Source organism: Ooceraea biroi, chromosome 7 (genome assembly GCF_003672135.1).
Source record: "Ooceraea biroi isolate clonal line C1 chromosome 7, Obir_v5.4, whole genome shotgun sequence".
Taxonomy (NCBI): Eukaryota; Metazoa; Arthropoda; class Insecta; order Hymenoptera; family Formicidae; genus Ooceraea; species Ooceraea biroi.
In genome coordinates, this window is record NC_039512.1 from 7,057,061 (window position 1) to 7,072,631 (window position 15,571).

The following is a 15,571-nucleotide window of genomic DNA, read 5'->3' on the forward strand; positions in this document are numbered from 1 at the left end:
AACTGATAAAATAAAAAAATGTGATAGGGGTGTTATTATAACGTGACGCGGGACGGTTTTTTATAACACCCGGGACGAGACGGTTAAGTTCAACGTGGGGGAGTATAAAAAGCAGCAGTCTGCGTCCAATAAAGCAAACAGGGAGAACAAAACGCTATTCGCGGGCGGTCCGCCGAGTGTGATGTAAAGCGGTTTAGCGAAAACGGGAGCAATACGTTTCCTGAGTACTTATTAACAGCTGGACCACGTGTTCAACTGCATGACGACGTCTGATGGATTTGCTTAATCCATAATTATTTCTGTCTGATCAACATTATTCGTAATTCGTCAGTTATTGTATTATAGTTTCCAATACAGTCATAACAAAGCGAGAACTAAATAGAAAGGTAAATCTATAACATAATGACAGTCATTAAATTCTCCATCGGAGGATTTTGAAAAATGAAGCCATACATATAAGAATGCCGCTGAATATCTGGAATGTTTGGAAGTTTTGTGACTGGAACCAGTTTCGATGACGGCCGCATAATTTCTCACGGCTTCGTAAGTCCATGCTATAGTATAACTGCGCGACGTGCGGTTTCGCGTCCCTTTTTGCGCGAACAGAAACATGACTCTTGAGGGCCGTCGTCTCAGGAAGGCGTTTAGGCAGGGCATATTTTTCTTCACCATCTGCACAAACCATGGCCAAGCATATGTTTACTGTCATTCGAAATCTCGCCTTCTCTAAGAATCACAGGACATTATCGAAAATTACTGTGAAACTTTGAATTGGTTTCTTTTTATGCAAAATAGTTGCTTTGTGTGCATGTAGAGTAACTTAAGAACAGAAGCTTTAGATTAAGGCGTATTGTTTCACATACATTATAGAACTATTTCTTTGAGAATACCTTTTATAGGTGAAATAATGTAGTTAATTGTAGATGGCACAGAATTCTCTAGGTCGAGTGAGTAATTTTTGCAACTTCACACGCCTAATTACGATGAGGGTCGTTGCATTTAAAAATGTTATTTCACCCGTACAAACATCAGTACCCTCGTTTCCACTTGAGCTCTAGATATTATACGCGTGATTCTCCTCGATGCTTACATTATATGGTGAAGACTTTTCATTGTATTTGCGCCAGTCTGACCCGTTTCGCACGCGGGTTGCAAAGGTCGTTGCAAAATATACGGCCGCTTCCGTTAGTCCGTCTGAGATACTCGACCGCATGCATATCTATAATATCATAAATATTTCATAAATACTTCTGCGCAATTTCAATACACAATATGGATATTTAATTAATATATAATTAATATATAAGTATTACAAAGAGATAAAATTTTAATTACAATAAAACTCTAATATAAAATGTAGGTATTACATATGCGCGCATATAAACAATACCTAACAGGGTTTGAAATGATTTATACGATTATGATGCTTGAAGATAAATTTTTCATTACGGAATGTTCATAGTTGATTGCGAAAGTATCTATATCGTGACAAGAAGTATCATCTTTTTATTGTGTGAAGCAATAAGAAGCAGAGACAAGATCCCTTCGTTTTCAAAGCACGAGATACGTGTACCCCGCAGTTTTTGTCGATGGAACGGAGGATTCTGTGTGAGAACCCCGCATACCGAAATGTCACACATTGCAACCGCGTTCACAATGCATAGTGAAAAACTAAACGAGCCGCGGTAGCCATGGCGGATCCACTTAATCGCGCTCGCTGCCGGTCTACGCCGACTTTTTTTACTGCTCGCTCACGATTAGGCAGTGCAGAGGAGCCTTGAGCATCAATTACACTCGAACGTGAATTCTGTATTTTTCGCAATTAACACTGAAATAGTAGATACGTGGGAGACGCGCATTTTCGATAATTTTATCTAAAACTTTTCGTTTTTATTATAACGTTAATTAATATTTTATATAATATAAATATTAATGTTATATAAAAATAATTAAATATATTAAGCAATTGATTTTCACTTTTACAAGATTGAGTTTCATGTTTTGTTACGCCCGGATCTGTCCTGGCCCTTGCAATATCCGGCGCAGCAGGCCGTGCTTCCGGTTTCTTTACGATTCTATCTACACTGCCTTGTCAATCAATTCCGATAAACTGTATACTATATCTTTTCTGGTAAAGGTCGCATCTGTATCAGCTTAACGTCAAATTTTATCAATGCAACGCTACGATAAATTTTTATTGTTTTTAATTTGATTATATCCATCATATTTTGCATTTTTATGATTAAAATTGTGTCATAATCTTTAATCATTTTATCTGGCTCTCTGAGATGGGAAATAAATTGCGCTCTCATTGTGTGGACGCTAATCAGGATTTATCATCAGCATGACGTGTATCGCTATGGATGGATTTCGAAAACGTTCATTGTCCTGCGATTCCCTCGGAGTAGAAGCACTTTACGCATCGCTGACTCGCGAGAAGGTCGAATTTACAACCTCTTCTTCTGGCGGATCTCTCTCATTCGCACCGAGATGCTCGTAATTCAAGGTCGCGCGGCTGGGAATTTCGCTATGTGTCATCGACGTATCATCATTACTGCTTTTTGCATAAAAAGAAAAACGTCCATTTTATGGACAACTCGGTTCAATAAAAGTTTTCAAAAAATGCGTTTTATCTCTTGCTGAGGAAAAAGTTGAAATCTAAATGTGTCCATTTATTTAAATAACGATCGATCGGCCTCGATCAGGTACTTATCTGCTCCAGTCATTAGACATGCGGGTAACAGTAATATCTCGCAGCACGTCTCACAAAGATGTGCTCTTCTTACGGTCATACACTCTGATTAACATTATGCCGATGGCATCCTTCATGATTCTAGACTAGTAATTACACAGGTATTTACTCGAGAATCATTAGTTATTACTTCGATACTCGCGCAATCAGGGTAATATCATCCTCGCGACGTTCAGGTACACGCGATTACGCGCACGTATGTGTCAAGAATGTAAGAATCAGAACGTCCGTTTTGTAGCATCGTTTCCGTCAACGTAGATTCACGATCAACACATTGTCTTCTCTCTTCCTGCTCCGATTCCTCTGCTCACGGATAAAGGAAGAGCGGGGAGCACAATAAATTGTACGTTGCGTTAATTATTACGTGCCGCCTCGCCCGCATCATGGAGACACGATGAAGAGGAAGCCAACACGAGGAAGAGGGATAGGACAAGAGCCGGCAACGTCTTCGTCAAGGCTTTTCACCGTGGAAGAGACCCCGTTTGTTGCGACAAACGACGGATCACAATGGTTTATAATCAGGATACTATTTATGCTGGAGATTCTTACCCATACATCCAAGGATAGTTCCCTCATAACGCGGAACGATGGGATACAATGGTGGAGGAGAAGATGTGTCTTTCAAATGGAAACATGGGATCCCTTCTGTGTTTCGGTTTGAACTCGTTGGACCTATCAATTGCAGATTGGAGAACACTTCCATGCCGATCGGCTCGTCGACCGGTTCTGTCGCCATCTTTAACGACTATTTATGGGGCGCCGAACGCAGCGCGGTCTTTCCTCTGTTACGAAGATAATTATAGATTATTATCCGCTTGTGTTCGGGGGAAAACGAGAGAGATGAACTCTTCTGCTCGGACGGATCGGATGCTCGGGAATCTTTACCGAATGCACGATCTTAAGCAAACACGCTGCCACCGTACGAAACACTCACGGTAAAAAGTAAAAATTACATCCACTCCCTCGTTTTTCATCATCGGTCGTATGGCGTTTCTCATCACTGATGTAACCGGAATGACGTGTGCCATAATCTTTCCGGATTAAGATCGACCTCGTTTACACGTGGAAGCGTATGTCGAGAGGAAACCGTACCACTCATGAGGAATAAAAATTCTTATCGGAAAAATATCTTGTGATTATTATAAGGACCAACATGGCTTCTGTTCCTTCGAAAGCGTAAAAATATTGTTGCATGTGCAGTTTCATATCGCAATAGTTTGCACATGTTAGACAAAGAGGCGGATGACTGTGCGTAAGTTCAAGATTACGAGCGGAAATGTAGTATGGTTAACTGGAAACAACAACTCGGCTGCATTGTGATAAGGCTAATCGCCTCAAATCCGGAAACGCTATCGAAAACATTGAAAGGAGTTTAAGATTTCTTAGTTTTGAGCAAGTAACGGTCCTTTGAATAATTAATTGATAAATATGGCCAGTTTGATTTTATAAATATTTAAATTTTTGTGAAATAAATATGAATAATTTAATTTTACAAACACATTCAGATGTATTATTTTGATTATAAAGGCAGTACATTTAGGCAATGTGTAAAATAATGTATGGGGACTTGGTTTATTCTCATGGGATTCATAAGAAAGCTAGAGCATATTATGTTACTTGTTCAAGGATACTTTCCCGAGTTAGTGATAGACTTTATGTTTCGCGAACGAAACGCTGGCGAGAAATTTATCAATCGTTTCATTCATATTTCGCGGCAAATATCTGTGAATGGGAAAAAAGATCGCGCCGCGCTCTTGCGCCCTTATCTCGTTCGACACGTGAATCTCGTTCTATTCTTACGAACAACGCCGTAATCATTGGTCTTATATCTTTATGGACACGAAAGCAGTTCGTGGAAAAACGGGTAAACGGCTGATAAAGCGGAAGAAAACCGCCAATAGGGTTGGAACGCCGACGAGGTCGATAAACGAAAAGAAAAAAGTTTTACGATTATATTTATAGAGAGATCAATGTGTCCGACTTATTACATGACGGAAGCTGGATTAGAAATTCTACGGACTAATTGATGATCACCGGAAATTTCTCGTTGGATCTTTATAAACAGTCTTCGGATTTACGCGCGTCCGCGACCGACATGAAGGCTTTAAAAATAAATATTTTAGCAGGATCTAAAATTCCATTGGACGGAAAAATTTCTCAGCTTTATCGATGCCTCACTTCGATGTCGTAACTTCTAACAGCACATAGCGCATAAATTTATGATTTTATGCAACACATAAGAATAGACAGATATTTATCCTCAACTCCTGGATAATATTGTTCAGATTGATCGAGGTTTTCCTAATATATATGTTCTAAATTACATCACAAGATAGAGTGAACATTATGTAATGATCTATAGATAACGTCTCAGTGTCTGTTCCTGTTTGTTTCTTCCGTTTTGTTTCACTCAACAACACGATGCACAAAGTAAGACGTCTTACTCACTAGTCCGCGCTTCTACAGTTTAATTTAGAAGATTAAAAACACTGTACTCTGAAAATAGCTAAAGAAAAACAATTAAACGGAAGATATACAAGTCTAATGTGAAGCACTATGAGCAAAGAAAGACTGATTAACATCTAGAATTGAAAACATAAAAATTGAAAAGGATGACTGTACGTATAAGAAATTGCAAGATTTATTTAACTCGATTGATAATTAGAAATCAGCTCACTCCTCAACGGGGCTTTTCCACTCGGCAAGACTAATCCGCTTCATCCGAGTGAACATTCTCGTCCTGCTCAATGCCACCGAATGATAATTCCTAATTGAAATGCTTGACCATTATCACGCGGGAATGGCGTTCGCTACATCCGCGATTTAGCACTTCAGCCAGGAGTGTACCGGAATTCGTTGCTTAACACTAAGGATAATTGACGTATTACGCAATATGCCGCTTATTCGCCTTTCAGGTCCGTTCCGACAATTGCGTAGCGTTTTCCATTATCGAATTATCGTGCAATTTGACATTAGTTGCAACGAAATCGTCGAGATGACAGAGTCAAAGTACCAATATGTTTCACGAACGTACGGTAAATGATTCACCGCATGACGTTCCGCGGATGAAATCATCATGTCGCAGAAAAACCTCTCGAATCGATAAAATTAAAATATTCGTAATATTAAAAGTATTTGGATAGAATCTATACAAGCACTTTAGTATTCTCTTTTTTACTATTTACCCTAATAGAAGGATAATAATTCTATTTGTGTTATTCATACCTTTGAAATCCTGTTATTGAATGTGCGAGATTAGAGTGCAATTTAACGGTTCGAAAGCGAGTGGATTTCATTCATGACGATAAACGTAAGAATTCTTGAGCCGTGAATGTCGTCAGGGATCGGTCACGGGCTACTGGTGAAAGCACTCGCACAGCCTGGCAGTTCGTGCACGCGAAAGTACTCATACACATTTGTAAGTATACTCATTCATGCTACTGCGAATTATTACCTGGTTAAACTTGGACGATCTGAAAGCGTGGTATCTCCGCACCGTTAAAGTCGATACTTTACACGCTCGTAAAATGAACGGTCTTGCAGAGCTTCGATAATGTACAAGGATGAGAAGCGCTTCCAGAAACACGTGGATTATAAATCATATATACGGAAAAAGAAAAAATTTCTAAGGGCTAGAACTTTTTCATTTCTGAGTTTATGGTATTTTCAATAGCAGAGAACTCTAGGCAATATGCCAAATAATAGTTTAGATATCACAGAACTCCTCTGAGAAGAAAAAAATTTTAAACTCGAGAACTTTTTCATTTCTAAATTTAAAGTATTTTCAATGCCAGAAAACTCTAGGCAATATGCCAAATAACAGTTTAGATATCACAGAACTCCTCTGAGAAGAAAAAAATTTTTAACTCGAGAACTTTTTCATTTATAAATTTAAAGGATTTTCAATGCCAGAAAACTCTAGGCAATATGCCAAATAACAGTTTAGATATCACAGAACTCCTCTGAGAAGAAAAAAATTTTAAACTCGAGAACTTTTTCATTTCTGAGTTTACGATATTTTCAATAGCAGAGAATTCTAGGCAATATAAAAAATAACGATATCAACAACTCAGAACTTCTCGGAAAAAGAAAAAATTTCTAAGGGCTAGACCTTTTTCATGTCTGAGTTTACGGTATTTTTAATAGCAGAGAATTCTAAGCAATATAAAAAATAACGATATCAACGGAAATTACATTTTATTCATATAATTTTGCATTACTCCTGATAGTATATACATATATATTTAATTTGGATATTAATATATTGGAACATTTTATAGTGGATGATTTATATACATATATAATATAAAAGATAGTTAATGAATGTGTCTCTCTCTTTTAATGATTTCTACTTTTTAACATTTTTTCTTGTTCTTTTGTTATAATAGCTTTGAGATACTACATATATTTTTATGAGATTGCCAATAAGCATTAATTAATGTTTATGACTTCACTCTCAGATTACTAAAATACAAGGAGCTTCTATACTAGTGGATCCATTTCAGGAATCAGTTGTAGTACGATAACCGTAATCAGAGACGGATGCAAACGATCCGTGGAGAGAATTCTTCCAAGAACGTTTAACGTAACGTTGGCGTTTCCAGGCTTGCATACGATTACGTACGAGCGCGTGGTAATGCATTAGCAATATACTATCGACTACTCCCTGCCATCCAGGCGTCAAAAAGCCTTATGTCACCGTGAGTCCACGAAGTATCCAATCGTGTCACCGTGTGGGACGAGAAATTGCATTCTGAGAATTCGTGTTGAAATGTCCTTGATTCTTCACCGGGAAATTCTTCATCGAAACCTGCCATATCTCGAAAGGCTATCGTGTGTCTAGCAATATTATCTCGCAATTATGCAAAAATATGTGTCATATTTTGGACGTATCGCAATTGTACGTTTTAAAACATCTTCCGAATTTTCTAAAAGGATTAATAAATGTTTAGATGTCTTATGTTTCAGAAATTAGAAAAATATAAAAGTAGAAACCGACAAAGAGTAATTAAAAATGATAGAGAGATAAAATTTTAATCACAGATGTATCCGGCGAGATAATTTCTTAAACAGGTGATATGCTTTGCAAGTTGCCTTATGCAACAATCTATGAGTCACTCGTGCACGTGTCTTTGTCTCTACGCCTATCACGGATCTTTTCTGGCCGTTTCTCGCGTTCAATGTACACTCAACATCTGGCCGATCGACAATTGCGGTTCGACTCTCCGGTCTTCGGTGCAGATGGTCGAACTTTTCGTTCGTGCGACGCTGAACAATGATGATTGTTACACTTAACATTCTTCGAGTAGAGCTACGCCAGCCTTTATGGATCTCGCATAATAATGGCCTAACATTGTGCCACAATGCCGAATGGGCGGGAAGGGGTGGTACGAAGATCCCGGTGTGATCGAAGGAGCTAAAAGCCATTTAAATTCTAGCTTTTGCAATTGAAAAACGTGTCGCACAAATAATGCTACCTTTATCACAGAATATCTTAGCGTAATCAATTTTATTATTTTATAATCATTGAAATTAATACATAATAAAAATGTGATTTATGTACTTCTTCTATAATAGATCTCTTCACACGTTTATATCTTGATTACTTTCTTAACTGCGAAAGTAACATGTGTATTTACTTTATTTATTTACGAGCAAAACCTTGGGCTTTTAAAAGTCCAGTTTCGTAACTTCCGTTCTCGCGATACATAGCGAGGAAGAGAACACAACCGCAACGACGAAAGAAAAATTACACAGGACGGCGGGATGCAAGACGAGATGATTAATTCCTGCGGTTGAGGAAGTAATGCGAGATCTTGGAGTCGGATCTTTTCTCGCTTCGGTCGAAAGCATAATGATGTGCGAACAGGTTCCCTTCGTCGCGACTCTGGGAAGTTTAATGCTCGGGACGCGTGCGTGCATTTCGGCCGCGGCATGAAAACCGCAGATCCTGCGGACGCTACACGGTGTAACGCCGTAGTGAAAGCGAATCATTGTATATTTTGAATGCCGAATTGTGTGGCCGAATTGATGGCAGAATCGCGTGAAGGGACGGTATTGATCGGTCTGGATAACGATCAGCAAGGACACGAAATTTCGGAATGAATGAATCTCCGGTGTTGCCTCTCGGAGTTTCGTGCTTCCATTGCCGTCTTGGATATTTATTTTATTCTTCTCTGACTTGCTAGTGACGGCAAAACCTGAGTGCTACGGTATTCCGTTATTTTGTCGTTCTATGTCAGGAATAAAATACTATTTAACTTCTCCGCGATATATATTCGTGATATAGATATTCCAGATAAAGTTTCTTTCTTTTTAGACGTCCTCCAACTTGTCGATACGTACTTTTCTAGTGCAGAATCATATCCTGCATGCCAGTGAGCTCATGCATATGTGGTTCGGTGGGAAAACAGATGGTGCGCAAATTATTTTATGCAGTAAACGTTTTTCATCGCCTGCATTCGCACTTATACCAATACATACGAAATTATTCAACATTTTCGCACGAATCTCAACCACAGTACTATCATATTGGTCACTTCTTCCCACGCTACAAAGACACCGCACGAAAACACTTCAAAGGACTTCACGTTTGTTCTGGCAATGATTTAACGTACAGCAGCCGAACGCAAACACTGTTTATCGCTGCGACTTCGTGAGCTTTGATATCGCGTGGTGATATAGCGCGGTCGGAACGAAGCGCGGGGCATCGACAAACGAGAAAGGGGAAGCTGGATGAAGAACTTACTACAACGGTGGTGGATGGCGGGAGGGAGATGAACATCGGAAGAAAGAGTGAATGGAAGCACTGTGTGCCAGATGGTTTGGCGGCATCGTCCCATCTCAATACCGCACCGCGCTACGTATCCGGACGCGCGATCTCATTGCTATTTCATAATAACCGGGAGAAGCTCTCGTTCGTGTAACTCAAGCAGCATCATCGATGATAACTGTCATAAGACTGACCTCTGACAAACTATGGTGTTTTATGAACTCGGCCCGTTTATCATCCCGAGATTTCTATAAATACTAGGAAATCGGAAAGAGCGTGGCTTTCTGGCATTTATTTCTACATGATGAAAATGCCGCGGTTATGGTACAAGTATTCTGGAAAATAATTGACAACGGAGAGAAAAAGAAATAATATAATTTAGCAAAAAATTAACTATTAATATTCGGTAACTCTTAGTATTTAATTTCTAAATAAGACAAGTTGAAAAAGAGATTAAAAAAGGATAATTAAAAGAAAATAATTTATAATTTATTATAGTAAGATGCTAATTTAAGTTTTGATAAGAAATGCAGGACGAATTGTGATTTAAATAATATAAATTAGATAAAATTCGAAATTCTGTAAATTGTATCTTTAGCTATAGAACTGGCAAATTGCATCCGTTTAAAGTTTACCGATGAGGCGCATAGAATTGCATGCCAATGATGAGACTGAATAGGATGCGAATGGCTGACCTGGAGGACAAACCGGCTGTCCGATATTCAAAAGCTGACCGGATGCAACTCATGCAAGGGTTCGAGACAACCGGAAGTTCGGCGTGTCTCGTGCAAATACGATAGCACTCGGTTGAAAGCGGATTGGCTGAAAGAGATGAAAGCCGGTAACTGTATAGATTGTCGTCGAAATCGGAGCATGTGCTTATCAGTTGAAACATTTCTCCCCAAAATTATTTAATCTAAAAATACAAAATTATAGATAGAAATCATAATTAAAATGGAGTGAAAAGAAATCATTATATAATTAAAATACAACTATATATTTGTATATTTTATTATGTGTATGTGTTCTGTGTGTATGTACAATCTCTATTTATATAAATGAAAAGGGAGACACATTTCAAAAAATATTCGATGTTGCATCTCACGGAACGTAATGGTGATTCAAAACGTGTATTTATGACTACAATGTCCAAAAAAGTAACTTTTAATTAACAATTAAAGCATTGAGTTAGTTATATATTTCATTTGGAATGATCGGGTCGATGCACACGGTAGAGCACCGACGCGACGGTGATCACTTTGTTGTGTCTCGTGCATGTGTCGCGCGCGGCCGCGCCGGCTTTTATGCACATACACGTGTGAGTCGGGTCGTTGAAACGCGTAAACGTGTAATACATGCCGCAGTAGCGTACGTGTTACGGCGTATTATGAGTTAAACAACGTAATGATAGCTACGGCGCCAGTATCTCGATGTATCTGCGTCTGTGGGTGCATGCATCGGGTGTTAGGAAAGATGATGCACCCGCATAAATAAATTATTGATTATTCTCAGTTCTCCTTCTCAAATCAAATCTATCTCGAAGCATTTATTCATATCGTGGAACAACTTTTTTCTTGGTTTAATAATTTTCATATTTGCGTGCTGTTGAATGCAAATGAAACTGATATGAAGCACAGTGATATTCTAACTATGGACATGGCGCCAGCATAATTTGTTCCCTCTAATGATCGTGAGGAGAAACGTTTAAAATTAATTAATGCGATCTCGTGGAGTTTTATGGATGAATGAAAAGTGCGTTCGTCAAGTATCGCGATGGTAACTTAAATATGATGAGTAATGTAGCGCCACAGTAGTATAATCTGTCTTTCCTCTGTGATGTAACGGGTGACGCAGATGCTACATTTGCGATTAGAGTGCAATAAAATAAGCAATAAACAGAATAAAATTCTACTGCTTTAACGCTTTTGTTGATTTTCAGGCCATCAAACATGCCTGTAACATCTTAAACATCTCGCGCGTTGCACGGAAGGTTTCTTCGAAAAAAGAACATGACTATCGTTCACGACTAAACATGCAGTAGTGACAATAATGGTCCTGTAACAATGAACGATTTCCCTAAGCCTGCCTTTTCATCGTTGACGGATAAACCGTCTTAATTCCGAGTTTCTTTACGACACTGATGAAAGAGTTAAAGCACGAACACGACACTTCCGGTGCAATGAACCCGCTCGCGGCTTATTACGATACCAATATTAGTTTTACGGCGAACCTCTGGAAATAGTTCGGTAAGATATACGTCATCGAAGGCTCGAGGAGTTCGACAGCCTATATATAGTTACGACTGCAGAAGGACTGCATTCACTGTGCAGGTGCGCGTTGCACCTGTTTTCCGAACCCCCAGCAACGACGAAACGTACTCTACATCGGGAGGTGATCATTTATGATGTTTCTGCCAGTACGCACACTTTAAATAGTCGTCCATCATCTATTGTGTAAAGGCTTAATTTACGATCGAGAATAATATGGATTTCCAATTGGTCTGCAATTTGCTGACTGGCGAAAGAACGTCATGATCCAAGGTTAAATGCCTCGTGGTGGATTTCTTTCTCGCCATGGTATACGACTTATTGACACTTGGTCAAGTGAAGTCAAGAGGATGGGTTAAATGAGACTGAGCATCATCGCGCATTGCCGCTTGTTTATTTTCCAACTGCAAACGATAATCTCAAACTGCAAACTGGTTTTCCACAGAAAGGAAAGTAGTTTTACTCGCGGACTGATTGCTCGATTTGTGAAAGTCTTATTGAAGAGGAATCTCATAAAAACATGCGATAATCTATGGAGATGATCAGTTTGATCAAAGAGAGACTTTCTTATCATAGATAAATAATATGTTATTTTATTAATATCGTTATTTCCATAAGAAAATAAAAGTGTGGAGTACGAAAGAAATATTGTAGCTGCCAAAAAGATCGGCACGGTTCCTGCTCGTATAAATTTCATGGCGTGCAGCTCTTGGTAGGACGTTGCATTATTCATGGAAACTCCCGTACTTTAACGCAAGGTAATCCCGCCCTTGTCGGCGTTATCGTCGCGACGTTATGCCGGCCGGTCAGGTGTACGTCCAGCGGAAGACTTCGTCAGTGCATTGACTGAGACAAGGGCGAGCTACGAAGAAGGCGGCCGAGATACGAAGCGTAGCGACGTGATTGGATGAAAGCCAAAGGAGAGCAGGATAAAGGAAAACGACGGTCGTGATCATGCGCACGGATGCACGACCATGCTTCCTTCGAGCCCTTTCGTGATTCTCGCGAATTATCTCGCGCGCCCCTATCACTGCAAAATAACATATCGCGACTAAATTATACACCGCTGTCGAACACCTCTTTGATATGCAGAGCGAAGAAAAAATTTTACTGGTAACGTTAAGAGAGCTCTGGCGAATTATACTCAATGATGTAAACGTGTACGAAGATATTTCATGTTTCCATTAATTTCAGATGCATACTCGTTACGTTACAGAGTATAATATTTAATAGGCTGTGTTATGCAGTAATAAATTGTAGGAAGTCATCCATGTACCATAACTGACCATTGCTACTGTTACATGCCATCAGTGCTTGAGGAGGAAGATTTTAATGGATGTTTCGGCACGCGTGTCGCGCATACATGGAGAACACACTCATCTAGTGACGGGTGCCAGACTGTACATTACTGCTCTGCATTAGACACTTTAGAAGTGGAAGATATATTATCACTTAACCGTCGACGCCAGATAGACTGGAAAAATAGTCGGCCATCTTCGCTAGATTTATAAACAACGACACTGCATAAGTCAATACTATGGCGTACAATAATTAACGATGTCGGTCTGTGCCGGTAGTTGCTTTTAAGTAAGTACAAATAAAAAAATTTTCCCATGAGAACATGTATTAACAATGTAATATTTGCGATATAAACCTTGATAAAAATAAAAAACTATTTTATGCAATTTTATACATTTAAATATTTCTATTTATCTTTCAGTAGACGTATTAAATTAATCTTGAATAGTACGCCAACTTCCGTTTATAATTCCGATTAATCGTATATCTAAATATAACTCATTGAATCGATTTATGTAATCGCGCTAGCCTAATTCAATTTAAAGGGAGTCTACGTTTATATTGGATTAATATATCTCTATGACTGTCTCTAACACTTATTTTAATAAAAATTTAATTTAATAAAAATTAAGATACAAATTGAAGATCATTTTTTATAAAAAATGTGAGGCGTATTTGTTTCTTAAAATAAATTGGTAATCTTGATATCAGAAATATTTTAAAAGTACATAAAAATTTTTTGTATTATAAACCAAAATCACATGCGCGAATATTTGACACATGCAGTTTGGTTAGTCAAAGGTTCAACATGACGTAAACCAAGAAGCAAGTTATTATGCGAGCGTAATTACGCTTTAATTTGACTTCCGCCTAGAAGGGTACTTGATGAGCCGCAAGTAGAATAACTATGCTTGTTTCCCTATTTCGAGAGATCACTAGCGTGACACGCTCGATGAGATTAGAGCCGTATCTACGTCGGACCGGCATAGGAGAGGATGCTTTGTCACTCTTCCACACTCTACGAACCGGATGTGAGCGTTCCATGCGAGGCGGTTGTGTGTCGCTAATAATCGCGCGCGTGTTGGTGGTAACGGGGGACTTAAAGTTGGTCGAGTTGTTCTCGTTTAAAACAATCAGCAGGAGAGGAAGAACCAATTATACGAACCTGTAACCGTCTGTCACCGACCTCCTGGCTCTCTTAATATGCCGCATCAGGTCTCAAGTATAAGTAATCAAAACAAAATGCTTGAAAGCATGTAAATAATCCTTTTATTTCATCTCTCGAGGAGAAATCAAGTTAAAAGATAAACGATAAAATTATTCTCGACAAATTCAATCGAGCTGTGTGGGTGCGTTTAAATATTCATTTTACGAAAGTTACTGACTTGTTGCATTAAGTGCATACAAAGCAACATTCCACGTCCGCATAATTGCTTACGGCTGGCAACGTTGCCAGGGAAGCGCCGCTTTCGCGTATCCTGCAAAAAGAAGCTATATCCGGCATGCATATGTAATTATTTTTTAAAGCAAGTTAATGAATTGAAGATTAAAAATACACGATAACGTTCGTGCATAACAAAATACGAACTACGTAAAAGAGCAGGATTTCCTGATAGGTTTTCCTACTTCCATTTCCTTCTATTTTACATTTCATAAAAGTTTATATATTTTCAGCGATACTTTTATTTTATAATAAAATATAGGATCGCTGTCCTTATAAGAAACATTCGTTGGCTTAATCATAAAAAAAGAAACATTTGGTGTACCTTTCGAAGAGCGCTTCACGAGTAAGAATGGGTGGCGGCACTTTCCTCGCAAAAGAGAGACTTCCCCAGCTGTCTTATTCTTTTAAAAACGCGTAGCCGGCACGCGACACCATGTCCGTTCCGCTTTTCAAGAAGCGACAGGATGTAAACTCGAAAAGGATCCATATTTCGTCGGCCTATACTACACACAGCCTCTGCCATTCATGTAAAAACTAATGGAAGTAAAACAACTGTCTCTCTTCCGGGTACCGTCACAACTTAATTCAGTGGAGTCCTATGTAAACAACTGTATTATGTACTGATCAATAATTTAATATTTAAAAATTAATCAATATTTAAAAAGCAAATGCTAGAAAAAATTGAAAAATATAAATAAAATTTGCTCAGCATTTCATAAAAAATTATTTAAAAAATCCTATGCAAATGAAGAAACGATTAAACTCAGGAATAAGACGGAAATTTTTTACACGCTTCAAGAAATTCTACGTAGTAATCTTCGCACTTAATTCGATCGCTCGCGCTTCCGCACAACTTGTTGCATAATGCGTTTATCCAATTTATCTACTGCATAATGTAGTCGCACATGCGACATTAGTATCAATTCGCTGGAGTAGATGATGACTTGGTCATTATAGAGCTAAATATCTCTTATAAGTGCATTTTTTAAATTGATCAATTCACGCTTTAACATTAACAGATGTGGAATTTAGATCTA

At 38.6% G+C, this 15,571-nt stretch overlaps 1 protein-coding gene across 1 annotated transcript in view; it reads left to right on the forward strand.

Annotated features, from left to right (window-relative positions):
- LOC105282113 overlaps positions 1-15,571 on the forward strand; it is a 28,788-nt gene that overhangs the window by 2,241 nt on the left and 10,976 nt on the right. The gene's annotated exons all lie outside the window — the stretch shown is intronic.